The sequence below is a fragment of the Hyaena hyaena genome, unplaced genomic scaffold, assembly GCF_003009895.1.
Source record: "Hyaena hyaena isolate Hyena2069 unplaced genomic scaffold, ASM300989v1 scaffold_600, whole genome shotgun sequence".
Lineage (NCBI taxonomy): Eukaryota > Metazoa > Chordata > Mammalia > Carnivora > Hyaenidae > Hyaena > Hyaena hyaena.
The window spans coordinates 210,412-224,106 of record NW_024081234.1 but is presented as its reverse complement, the minus strand read 5'-3'; positions in this window follow the sequence as shown (position 1 = coordinate 224,106).

Genomic DNA, 13,695 nt, shown 5'->3' with positions numbered 1-13,695 from the left:
TGCCTGTTTGTGCCACTTCCATTTTTCTGTTAGATTGTCTTTCTCATGACTTTTGGGAGCTCCTTAGACATTTTAGATACAGATCATGTGCTAGCTGTATGTGCTGCAGGCTTAGTGCCCAGTTTCTGGCTTGTTCTAGGACAATCTTCAGCGTCTTTTGATGATTATATCAATGAGTCAAACGTATCCATCTCTTCTTTATGGCTTGTGAATTTTTGAGTTTCGTTTGAGAAATTCCTTTCTTACCCAGAGATCATATCTGTATCTTCCAGCATTTTCTCCTCCAAGTTTTCCACTTGGCTTCTGACACATGAGTGCGTATTCCAGTGGGAACTGATCTTGCACAAGGTGTGCGGTGGGACCTGCCTTGTGATGCATCTTGTTTTCCACGTGCACAGACGTCTGCTTCCAGGCTCTTTTCTGCTTGTATCTCATGTATCTGCCACTGAGCCTGGACCAGACTGTTCTCATAGCCACAGACTCCTCACAGCCCTTAACACCCAGGAGGCCAGAGCCCCAAGGACCTTGATGGGTTTCGGGTAGAATTGCCTCAGGGGCACCTGGGGGGCTCAGTCAGCTAAGCGTCCAACTTCACTCGGGTCATGATCTCATGGTTCATGGGTTCGAGCCCCACGTCAGGCTCTGTGCAGACAGCTCAGAGCCTGGAGCTGCTTCGGATTCTGTGTCTCCCTCTCTCTCTGACCCTCCCCTGCTCATGCTCTGTCTCTCTCTGTCTCAAAAATAAATAAACACTAAAAAAATTTTTTTTTAAAGAACTGCCTTGAGTCTTGGTATCTGCTGTTTTTCAAGTGCATTTAGCTCCAAATAATCCGAATGCAAAGTGGCATATTTTGGAGCAGTGTATTCTGCTGTCAGCACCCAGCAAACAGAGGAATCCTTTCCGGGGATACAGAGAACATGACTGCAAAATGTATTTAAGTCCTCAGAAAAGTAAGGAAGAAAATAATACTCAAAAAAAGAACAGAGACAATGAAGAAGCATAGGTGAACAAGGGAAACGTGACTATAAAGAAAAGCGGAAGTAATGAAAACCACAATCTCGTCTGTAAACTGTTAATACTTATTTTGAAGTTCCATTTGGAGCCAACACTCTTGCCACAGATAACAAGCACTATGTGGACAGGCACTGGGTTCCTCTTTTGTTGCAAAAACGCACAGATCTTACCAAATAAGATGGAATCTTAGAAATTATAAAGTATTCATGCTAAACATCTTAAGAATAAATAGTACAAGAAAGAAACAGGTATATAAATTCTGAAATGGTTGATGAAAAAGGAAAGCAAACTTGGCCAGTTAAATGGGAAAGGAAAAAAACAGTTATTTTTAAACCACCCGATAAGACGGAAGAAAAAAGTGCCAAGGTATCAGTACTCGCTCACACTGGAAGCAGGTCAAGTTCATGAAGTTGTTAATTCATTGCATTTATGAAATTCTTGCTGAGATAGAAACGCTCATACCGGGTAAATATTCTAGGGACTTCCAAGCGACCTACAAAAATACCCACAGAAAGGAAAAAATAAAAAGATGGAAAACTATACCAGGTGTTGCCGGCTGATCAGTGGCCCCACGGGTTCTGGGGAAGCCCCAGCCCCTAGTGAGGGGACCTTATTCGGAAACAGCGTCTTTGCAGACGTGATCAAGTTAAAATGCGTCACCCTGGGCTGGGGGGCACACCGTCCAACGCCTGGTGTCCCTGTAAGAGGACACAGCAGCCCCGGGAAACGGCGCAGAGACGCGTCCTCACAGCAGGGAAGAATCTCTGAAGCAAAAGGCCCGCCAGGCCCACGCGCCTGTGGGTGGAGGGACCCCGGGGCCGTGGGGACGGGGCCGGAGGGGCAGCGAGGGCGGCCGTGGGAGCAGGCGGACGTCCCTGGGCAGGGGTGGGCCTTAGGGACGCCGGCGGGGGTCAGAGGCAGCGCGGCCGGGGGGGGGGGGGACCCCCCGCCCCCACGAGGGCCCCCCCCACCCGCCGTCTTCCGACCCCGGATCCTGCCAACACGGTCTCTCAGTCCCTCCGGAGACTTCGGTCGCATCACTCGCGGGGCCGGGACCTGACCTGGGCGCGCGTCCCCTGAGCCCCCCGTGGACGCTGTGTCGTGCGGGCAGCGGACTCCCCCGCCCCGCCGCTGCCTCGCGGAGCCGAGGACGCACGGACCCCGTGACCCCGGGGCCCCGGGCCCAGGCCCGGGGGCGCAGGACACGCGGCTCTGGGACGTGGGGAGGGTGTGCGCGGGGTGCACACGGCGACCGGGGCGCAGCGAGCACGCGGGCACGAGCGCGGGCACGAGCGCGGGCACGAGCTCGCGGCCGGGCGCCGAGAGTTTGTTCCCGAGAAACGCAAGAAACGCGCTCGCAGGCCGTGCGGGAGGCGGGGGGGGGCGGGGTGACGGCGGCGCTGCGGCCCCGGCGGAACCGGCCTGGGCCCCCGCCCCCGCGCTCGGGCGCCCCCTGCCGGGGGACGTGGAGGCCGGCGCCGCAGCGCCCCGTGCTCCTCCTGGACGCGCGAAGCCCGCACGTGTTGCTCGCGCAGGGACCAGACGTTGTACAACGACTGTTCGTTACTCCCCGTCACGTGGAGGTACCCAGCGGAGGCCCCTTTCTAGAAGGGGGTACAGGGCCGTCTGTGGCCACGCCGGGAAGAGCAGGACGCGGCTCCGCACCCACCTCGGATCAGAAGCGCCCGAAGGCGGTCACGGCCGGCGAGCACCCTCGGGGCTTGTTCCTTCTCCACATTTGGGTCACATGACAGGAAGTCAGGGGAAACGATAGAACCGTCTAGAAAGAGGAGCAGTTACGGAAAGAAACGGACGAAGCAAACACGAAATCAGCGGCTCCCTGCGCAGCCATCAGTTGCTCACGCTCGGAAGGGTTTCCTGCTTCTAACAGTAACTGAGAAACGCGGGAAAACTCCTCGGACACAGCGACCCCGGGAACGGGTGCGTTTCCGGCGGTGATGTAAAGGGCGGTTGGAAGATGCCCGCTTCCTTCCTGGGCCTCGGGACTCTAGGGCGAAGATGCTGGCTTTCCCCAAACTGCCCCGGACGGAGTGCAGTCCCCTCATCCCCACACACCCAGGGGACGCCCTTAGTGGGGGGCACCCGGGCTCCTCTCGGGAGGGGAAGCTACCCGGGGCCAACCCGGGTTGGGAGAGCCCCTGCCCCAAGGGTTTGAACGGGGTTCCACAGGCTCCAGGCACCGCCTAATACTCCCGGTCAAGGAACTTACACAAATGAATCTGAGTTCTAGAAAGTTCCCGTAGAGAGAGAAGAGAGCCAACTGAAGGGGGGGGGGTGCGGGGGGGGGGGCGACTAGGGAAGGCAGCAGGTGTGCGAAGGAGGAGGAGGAGGCCGGGCAGGTGCAGGTCCCAGCATCTGGGGGCCCCAGTGCAGGTGACTGGGGAAGCTGAGGGGCCACAGCACTAAGTGCAGAGTGAGCCACTGGGACGGGCCTACATGGCTCACGTTGTCCCGGGACCACGAGCCTGGTGCTGGCAGAGGTACCAGATGTGACCCAGAGTGACCTGTTGGGGGACCCTGCTCCAGGGTCTTCTCTGATGGGGCCGCAGTACGTGGTAGTTTCCGGAGGGCAGAGGTAAGCATTTCAGGAGTTACGTGTTAAGAACCTACTACTTGTGGGCAACTTAGAGTCTTCTACTTAATTTTCTCAATCGTCCACCATAACAGACAATGTACCCCATTTCCAGGTGGGTAAACTGAGACTCAGGGACATGACAGCTTTCCCAGGATCACACACAGGCACCTTGTGGAGACTGGGCAGCTGCCAGACCTCCCCCCTCAGCCGACTGCTTGTCGTACACCCCTAATCAGGGCCTCTGTCAGCAGTGTGGGGATAGTTCTAAAAACCCGAATAAGGAAACACTGCGCTCGGAAGAGTTGAGATGGCAGACAAGTAGGGGGACCAGGATTTGTCGCGTCCCTCAAGCACAGCTGTGTTGAGGCCAGATCCCTTGGAACTCCCCGGAAATCGCCTGCAGAGCGGCAGAAGGACCTGCGCAGGTGAGGGGACGGCGTGACAGACGGAGGAGCGCAGACGTGAGCTGGAGGAGGTAGAACGGCGTCCGCACGGAGGGAGGGACCCCATCCTGCAGAGGGGCTGGGACGGGGCGGCATCGGGTTGGCACAAGAGGAAACCTCCCCAGACCACGAACTAGGGAACGAGAAGTAGTGAAGGTCCCAGTTCTTTTTTGCAAACAGCTTTTGGAGCTGAAGCTTGGAGGTTTTAGAAGTGCATCACTGAAGGCCGCATGAAGGGCCTACGGCTAATCCCATCGTAGGGATAAATGGGAAAAGCTGAGAGCTTTTCAAGAATGTCACAGGGATGTCCACTCTCACCACTGTTGTTCAACACAGTACCGGAAGTCTGACGTGGCAATCAGACAACAAAGAGAAATAAAAGGCAACCAAATTGGCAAGAAAGAAGTCACTTTCACTCTTCACAGACAACATGATATTCTACATGGAAAATCAAAAAGACCCCACCAAAAACTACTAGAGCTGATATGTGAATTCAGCAAAGTTGTAGGATATAAAATCAATGTACAGAAATCAGTCGCATTTCTATAGACCAATAAAGATACAGCAGAAAGAGATATCAAGGGCTGGACCCTATTAATAATTGCACTAAGAATCATAAAATACCTAGGAATAAACCTAACTGAAGAGGTAAAAGATCTGCACACTGAAAACTATAGAAAGGTTATGAAAGAAACGGAAGAAGACACAAATAAATGGCAAAACATTCCATGCCCCTGGATGGGAAGAATAAATATTCTTAAAATGTCTACACTACCCAATCTGCATGTTCAATGCAATCCTTATCAAAATAGCCCAGCATTCTTCACAGAGCTAAAACAATCCTAAAATTTGTATGGAACCAGAAAAGACCTCGAATAGCCAAAGTAATCCTGAAAAAGTTGGAGGCATCACAATCCTGGACTTCAAAATGTATTACACAGCTTTAATCATCAAGACAGTATGGTACTGGCACAAAAACAGATACATGGATCAATGGAACAGGATAAAAAACCCAGAAATGGACTCACAAATCTATGGCCAACTGATCTTTGACAAAGCAGGAAAAGAGCATCCAATGGAAAAAAGACAGCCTCTCTGGCAAACGGTGCTGGGAGAACTGAACAGCAACGTGCAGAAGAATGAAACCGGACCACTTTCTTTCAAAAATAAATTCAGAATGGATGAAAGACCTAAGTGTGAGAAAGGAACCCATCAGACTCCTAGAGGAGGAAATCAGGCAGCAACCTCTCTGACCTCGGCCACAGCAACTTCTTACCTGACATGTTTCTGGAGGCAAGTTCATAAAAATGAACTACTGGGACATCATCAGGATAAAAAGCTGCTGCACAGCAAAGGAAACAATCAGCAAAACTAAAAGGCAGCCTACTGAATGGGAGAAGATATTTCCAAATGACATATCAGATAAGGGGTTAGTATCCAAAGTCTATTAAAAAAACTTATCAAACTCAACACCCAAAAAACAAATAATCCAGTGAAGAAATGGGCAAAAGAAGTGAACAGACACTTTTCTGAAGAAGACATCCAGATGGCCAACAGACACATGAAAAGATGCTCAACATCACTCATCATCAGGGAAATACAAATCAAAACCACAACAATGACATTTCACAACTGCCAGAATGGCTAAAATTAACAACTCAAGAAACAACAGATATTAGCGACGATGCAGAGGAAGGGGAACCCTTTTGCACTGTTGGTGGGAATGCAAATTGATACAGTCACTCTGGAAAACAGTATAGAGTTTCCTTTAAAAATTAAAAACAGAACTACCCTACAACCCAGTAATTGCACTACTAGTAATTTATCCAAAGGATCCAGGGGTGCTGATTCATAGGGACACGTGCACCCCAATGTTTATAGCAGCGCTTTCAACAATAGCCAAAATATTGAAAGCGCAAATGTCTATCAACAGATGAATGGATAAACAAGATGTGGTATATTTACAATGGAATACTGCTCAGAGATCAAAAAGAATGAAATCTTGCCATTTGCAACAACATGGATAACACTAGAGTGCATTACATTAAGCCAAATAAGTCGGTCAGAGAAAGACAAATATCAAATGATTTCACTCATGTAAAATTTGAGAAACAAAACAGATAAATACAGGGGGAAAGAAAGAAAAATAATATAAAAACGGAGGAGCGGGGAGGAGGGGTGGGCCAGATGGGTGAGGGGCATTAAGGAGGACACTTTTCAGGAGGAGCACCAGCTGTCATATGTGAGAGATGAATCACTCGGTTCCACTCCTGAAGCCAAGACCACATGTGTGTGAACTAACTTGAATTTTTAAAAAAGAAAAGAAAAACTGCTTTCTATTTAAATGTTTTCAATCATGTCTTAGTCCGTTCTGTCTGCAGTAACAGAATACCAGAGGTGGGCAGCTCATAAACAGCAGAAACGGATGTCTCACAGCCTTGGAGGCTGGAAGTCCAAGATCAGGGCGTGGGCAGACTTCTCCTGGGGGGGAGGGGAGGGGCCCCCCTCCCCCGGGGTCTCCTGTCACTAACCTCATTCCTGTGGCTCCACCCCCAAGCCCTAGTTACCCCCTGAAGGCCTCCTAATACCATCACATCCGGGTTAGGATTTTAACAGACACATTTTGGGGTTGGAGGGACAGGTCTAGCCTCCACTTGCTGACCCGCCCTGGCCAGGGGGTTGGGGCCCAGGTGGGGGACACAGGGGCCCCAAGCTGACCTGGAGGCATCACTGAGCCCCTGGCTCATGCGTGAAGTGAAGGAAGTGTTCCCTCCGTGGTGACAGCTCGTGTGGCATCTGACTGACACCCACCACTCACGTGAGGCCTTTGAGGAGCACAAAGAGCTCACAGAAGCCCCACCCCTCTCCCCTGGACTGTGACCCGAGTCCTGGGGCTGGCCGGGGGGGGGGTCACCCTTAACGCCCCCATGGCCTTGGGGCCCAGGGTGCTGGGTGTGGATCCAGCACACCTCAGCCAGGAGTGTCCTTCAGTCCAGGACGGTGGCAGAGAGCGGCCAGGAGAGGAGTGACCAGTGTAGCCAGCACCGGTCAGGCTCAGGCCAGGGCCAGGTTGGCCAGAGGCCAGGAGCAGAGCCCGGGGACTGAGCCTGCGGACCACCGGCCGGGGCCGCCCTGACCACCGCCCTGGGGTGGGGGCCGGTGGGGTCAGAAGGCCTGGCTGGGCCTCAGGGGGATGCCTGACCTGGCCACGCGTCATCTCAGCAGGACTGGGGTCCGGGCGCCTCCGGGATCACACAGCCCACGCCCCCCCCAACCACCACTCGCTGTGGGAGCCTCTCTGTCCTCTGGGCGGACCTGGTGCTGACGTGGTTCCCCGGCTGCCCCCGATGGGCAGCAGAGGGCGCCCCTCCCCAAAATGCTGGTCCTGTTTCTTCCGGGCTGTGTGTCCCAGGATATCAGGGAGGGGAGGAGGGCCCCCAGGCTCTGCTGACCCACTCTGGGTGGGGGGAGGGGGGGGTTGGAGAGGGGCTGCATCTAGCTGGGGACCAGGGTCCCACACTCACAACAAAGCTCTGCTGTCCTAACGAGTGCCCCCCCCCCCCACTGCAGGGACAGCAGGTCCCCAGCAGGGACCCTGAGAGCATGAGAGCAGATGGACCCTGACCCCGAGGAGATCCTACAGCTCCCGGCCTGCCTGAAGGAGCAAGAGTCCCAGACTGTCCTGCGTCCCCCTCTGCTCTGAAGCAACAATCAGGACCCAAGGAGCTTGGCATCTCGTGCGGGGAGGACGCTGGGGTCAGCCCAGCGCCCACGGAGACTACCCAGACTGTGGCCCGGAGCCAGACGGCCCCGTTCCCCTCCCTGCCCGTTGCACAACCTTGGGGCGTCTGTAGGGAGCCTGGACTTTAACGACGCTTCTTGAGAATCTAAACGTCAGCCCCTGGACCAGACCCTTTTCCGTGGAACTGCGGAATCCCACCCTCCGTCTCTTCAGGGTTCAGCTGGAGGAGTTTGGGCTGGGCAGGCTCCACGCATGTTCCTGGGAACCCCGGATGCTCCCCCTGGGGCACCTGGCCCTGAGGTCCGTGGGCAGGATGCCTGGAGTGTCCTGACCCATGGTGCGGTCAGGCTGAGGGACAGAGGGTCCTAGTGGCCCCCTGCAGATGTGGTGGTCCGGAAGAGTGTCTGGGAAGGGAGTGAGGGGTGGGCTTGCGCGGATGTACTCAGTGACCCAGACTGAGGTCACTCTGCCTGCAGAGTTGGGGGGTCTCAGGGTCCTGCGGTCTAAGGGGGACCGTCCGGACACAAGGTGGGAGCTGCTGGTCTGTGAGGGGCCCCTGGTCCACCCTCTCTCCCTTCCCTGCTGACCGGGCCTCATCGGAGCTGCTGCATAATTCGGGCGCCCCCGGGCAAGCCCCCTGTCACGTGCCGCAGAGAACCAGGTGGGCTAAAGCCCCCAGCCCCAGCGCTGACGTCTCCTTCCCCTCCCCGCTCGGGGAAACTAGGAGGAGGGAGAAGACCTTGCAGGTACTCCCCAGCCCCCACCACAGTGAGGAAGCAGCCCGGGGGGGGCCAGGCCCCATCCAGCGCTGACGGTGGGAACTCCAGCCTGCAAGGTCAAGGGAGGCGGGAGCTGGGGAGCCTTGGAGGCGAGGGGGCAGGGCCCCCAGACACGGGGACTACATGGGTGACCCTAACCTGCCTCAGGGCATCCCACCCCCACCCCTCAGGAGCCAGCCCAGGACCCCCACTGCAGCCCGGCACCCCAGGGACCCCACACAAGGGTTAGCAGCACAGGAAACGACTTATGTGCACAGGCCTCCCTCCGCTGCCCATGGGGACCCGCGAGTGGGCGCCGGGGTCTGGGGGTGGCAGGCCCAGGGTTGTGGCCGCTGCCCGGACAGCCCCCTCCCCCAGGGGCCCTATCTCCATCTGCGCCGGGCTCTGAGGAAAGCAGCCAAGCCCCTCCCGCGCGGCCCAGACAGCCACTAAAGAAATATTATTGCCAGATGTTTTGCCTTTTCCATAGAAGCAGAGGCAGCATGAGGCAACTGCAAAACGATTAACCCGTGGAGACCCGAGCCAGAGTCACCACGTCTGCAGCAGTTGGGGGGGGTCCCCTGCCTGCAGAGTCCCGTCTGTGCCCTGGAGATGTGCCCCGCACAGGCCTGGGACTTGGGGCCGCAGCCCCTGATGGACGCGGTCTGACCCCCACCCCGCACACCACCAGCGGCCCCTGGGGGCCCCTGGGCCCCTTGCTCCTGAGTCAGGCACTTGGGGGTGACCCGGCCAGCTCGGCCGACCTCGAACCATCTGCCTCACCTCTGCGGGGAGGCCCAGCCAGGCCCCTGGGGCTCTGGCCCTTTCCGGTGGGGCTCCCGCACCAGGCAGCGCCAGCGAGGCGGCCCTCCGGGATCCTGGGCTGCCTGGCCCCGGTGCCCCCGAGATCCCCCAGCAGGGCCACACCCGGCGGCATGGGTGTGACCTGGGCGCGAGGGCGTGCCGTCGGCCCTCAGGCCTAGGATTTCCACCTGTGCTTACACGTACAGGGCCACCCGCCCCCAGGACACTCGCGCGGCGTCCATCACAGGCTGTGTCCACCCGACGCCACCCCCACCTCCCACCCGCCTTCCAGTGACGCTCACAGCTCGGCCTCCGCGGCTGGCCGACCGGGAAACACAACTCCCAGCCTCGCAGCTCTTAGGCAACGGAGCAAGAAGGTCCCCCTTGCGGGAAGCAGGCCGCCCAGGCCCCCGAGCTTCCCCAGTGCTGTCCTGCCAGCTTGGGGGGGGGGCAGGCCAGCCCACGGCTTTCGGTGCAGTTTGCACTAAAGCCATGCACACTCGCGGTCATGATTTACGGAACCTCGGAAGGGGGCGGGGGGCACAGCTCCAACGCGATGTGAAGGCCCCCTCCTGGCTCTGCACCCCCAGCACCCAGCTTCTGGGTGCCCAGAGCTCTTCCCCAGCAAGCGGGGGCCCTGCACCCTCTGAGGGCGCCGCCTGCTGAGCGTCTGACCGTCTTCCCCGCGTTCGCCCGGCCTGCGCCTCCAGCACCCCCTCTCCCCTGCGGCCTGGGGGCCGAGGGGCTGGTGGGGGCCCCCGGGTCTTCTGAACAACCCCCTGTTGTCGAGCCTCTGGTGCGCTTCCACACTATTTCGGTCCAAACACCGTGCAGTTTGGTATAATTTTGCAAATGAGTGTGTAGGTGCTGCCTGGCAGTTAGCGTGCACTGTAGACGCTCTCTTCCTCCTACGGCCCTGGCAAGGCGTCTGTCCCCAGCACGCTGGCACCTGCGCGCTCCCGGGGCAACCGCGTGCCCCATCCCGGCCTCTTCCTCCGCTGCCGACTGGCACGAGCCCCTTGTCAGTTAGGACCTGTGTCATCACCGGGGACCCGCCCGCAGGACCGTGTGAGTCAGACCCCGGATGCCCAGCACTGCCCTCCGGGGACGGCCACCTGGCTGGGACCAGTCCACCTCGGAGCCCAGGGCTGGCTTACGCCGGCCGGACCCCGGCGGCCGATCGGACCACTGGCTGCCTCCTGTCCGGCTGGCTCATCGTGCGGTTGGCAGACAGAGGCTGGGAGCCCCGTCCTGGGTTCCTGGATCCCAGCCCGGGCCCCTCACGGTCGAGCTGGCAACGAGGGTGAGAAGCAGAGGCTGGTCCGTGCCGAGGGCAGGGGCGGGAGCCCAGGACAGAGTCCACACTCGGCCGTGTGCCCGCTGAGGGCCGGGCGGGGGCCAGTCTGGCATCTGCTCTAGCCCCCGCATCCACGGACCCACATGTGTAAGCCGTGGAAAATATTACTTTCCTCGCTGAATCACGTTCTAAATTGGGAGGAAACCTCACCGAATAGTTGAGGCACAAAAAAGAAATCAAATAGGTCTTTGTTCAAGATGCAAAGATAGCTTGGGTCTGTGGTGTTTATAAATGAAGGCAGCTTTCTGTCACCCACGCCCCTGGGAAGGAGGGGGTCATTCTGGAAACTCCAGCCGTCACTGGGCCGGCTCCTGAGACACCCCCTATGTCACCCCATCCACCACTGTGTGGCGGGGCAGGTGCCCCCACAGCCCACAAGTGTGTCCACCTTCCCCCCGGGGGCGTCAGCCATCACCCTGACCGTCAGGGACAACGACCTGGAGACCAGAGCGAGGGGTCCGAGTGGACCCCCCGACGCTCAGTCCTCACCTCCTGCCCCCAAGGCTTCCCTGCCACCCCCTTCGTAAAGGCCCCCGCTGCCCCTCCTGGGGTGCGCCCTGACCTTGGGCTGGGGGAGGACGGCCACCGGGTGGTGCCCCTTGCTGAGGGCCCCATGGGCTGGGGGCACGTGGGGTGGACGTGTCCTGGGGTCCAGGCACAGCTCGGGCCCTGACTGTGGCCGGGCATCCAGCAGGGGGCGTGCTTCCCCTTGCACCTCACTGAGCCCCGTCTTCGGCCTCTAGCAGAACACGGGTGGAGGGCACAGGAAAAGTTGGGGGGTGGGGAAGGGTTGCTTTTTAAGGGAGACAGAAGCCCCCCATGCCGGGCTGGGTTGGGAGGTGGTGTGGGGGGCGGGAGGGGACTGGCAGCCCCCCCACCAGCACCAAGTCCCCTATGGCGGCTTTGAGGCGGCCAAAGGCGTTTGGGGGGGTGTTCTTTCCTTCTGGCTCCCACCCACTTTTGCTGGTTTATAAATCGCTAACAAGAGAGTCCGGCGGGTAACTGCCCCTTCCCTGCTCGCAGTTTTCTAGGCCCCAAGAGTCACAGGGACAGGGAGGGAGAGAAAAGCAGGGTGCATTCCCGGGGTCTCCGCAGGGCTCCCCAGCCCCACGCCCCTCCCTGCCCCACCCCTCAGAGCAGGGTCGGGGGAGCCGGCCTGCTGGTGTGGGGACCCCCACGGGGACACTCGTGCTCCATCGGGCACGTGCATGCGCTCACACATTCACACCCACATGTATTCCGGTGCACACACGCTCACACACACTCTCCCACTTAGGCGTGCACGTTGGAGGCCATTGGAGGAAACCCTGCTCTGGGCCCCGCACCCGCCTGTCCGTGAGGCTTCCCGGGGCGGGGACCCTGCTGCAGGTGCCCAGTCCCCCGCCCCCCCCGCCCCCCCTGCTGCCAGGCCCAGCCGGTCCGGCCCAGATGCACCAGGTCATGCTCCCTGGGGTGTGCCCTGCAGGGGGCCTGGTGGCCTCAGGGGCGGGGAGCCCTGCCCTCTCCCTGCAGCCGCTCCCTGTTGGCAGACACACACCCCTGCCCTGAGGCTTCCGGTGCTTCGTGAAGGCGGGGCTGGGCACCGAGGGTGCAGACCCAGTCCCCGAGGGCTGGCCCTGGGACCTCAGCCAAGGGACCCCCTGGGCGCGGATGTCCTGCCTACAGAGGGGTCAGCAAGGCCCAGGCAGCCCAGCGGGGTGTGAGGACAAACGTCACCCTCAGTGCCCACCTCCCCTTCTCTCCAAGCAGAGGCCGCAGAGCCCTGCACCCCCGAGCCCACCTCAGTCCCCCGCGGATGGATGGCCCCTCAGGGCAGAGGCAGGAGCCAGGCCAGGGGCCAGCTCCGCATGGACGGCCTGGGTGTGGGGGGCTGGGGGCCGAGCGGATCCCCCCTCAGGAGGACCGTGCGGTGTTGCCGGAGAGAGAGGGTCCAGACGGCGAGGAGGGAGGCAGCCTCGCCTCAACCACGGCCGAAAATGCAGGATGGCACCACTGCAGCTCAGGATGGTTTTTTATTTCTTTTCTATATTTTCTGAATTTTTCACGTTTTCTCTCGTATGCTTGCATCACTTTTATACTCAGGAAAGAACACAGATGAAGGCATACAGACAGATACCCCAGGGGGCCACACATCTGCAGACACGTTTCCAGCAGAGATGCCACTCACGCCTGTCACAGTGGCTAAAATTAACAACACAGGACACAACAGGTGTTGGTGAGGATGCGGAGAAGGGGAGCCTCGTGCACTGTTGGTGGGAATGCGGACCGGTGCAGCCACTCTGGACAAAAAAATCAAAAATAGAGCCACGCTATGACCCAGCAATCACCCTGGTTCATACTGATTCAAAGGGACGCACGTACCCCAATGTTTATAGCAGCCCTGTGAACAGTAGCCAAACTATGGAAAGAGCCTAAGTGTCCATCGCCTGACGAATGGATGAAGAAGATGTGGTTTATATACACAATGGAATGTTGCTCAGCCATCAAAAAGAATGAAATCTCGGGGCACCTGGGGGGCTCAGTCAGTTGAGCGTCCGACTTCGGCTCAGGTCATGATCTCGTGGTTCGTGAGTTTGAGCCCCGTGTCGGGCTCTGTGCTGACAGCTCAGAGCCTGGAGCTGCTTCGGATTCTGTGTGTGTCTCTCTCTGCCCCTCCCCACTCCTGTTCTGTCTCTCTGTCTCTCAAAAAGTGAATAAACATTTTACAAATTAAAAAAAAGAGAATGAAATCTTGCCGTTTGTAACAACGTGGATGGAACTAGAGAGTATTGTGCGAAGCAAAAGGAGTCAGAGAAAGACAAATGCCATATGATGTCGCTCATATGTGGAATTTAAGAAACAAAAGAAGAAGGAAATGGGAGGAAAAAGAAGCAGAGATGTAAACCAAGAAAGACTGTTTACTGCAGAGAAGAAACGGATGGTTCCGGGCGAGGTGGGGTGGGGGGAGGGACGGGGGAAACGGCGATGGGGTGAAGGATGC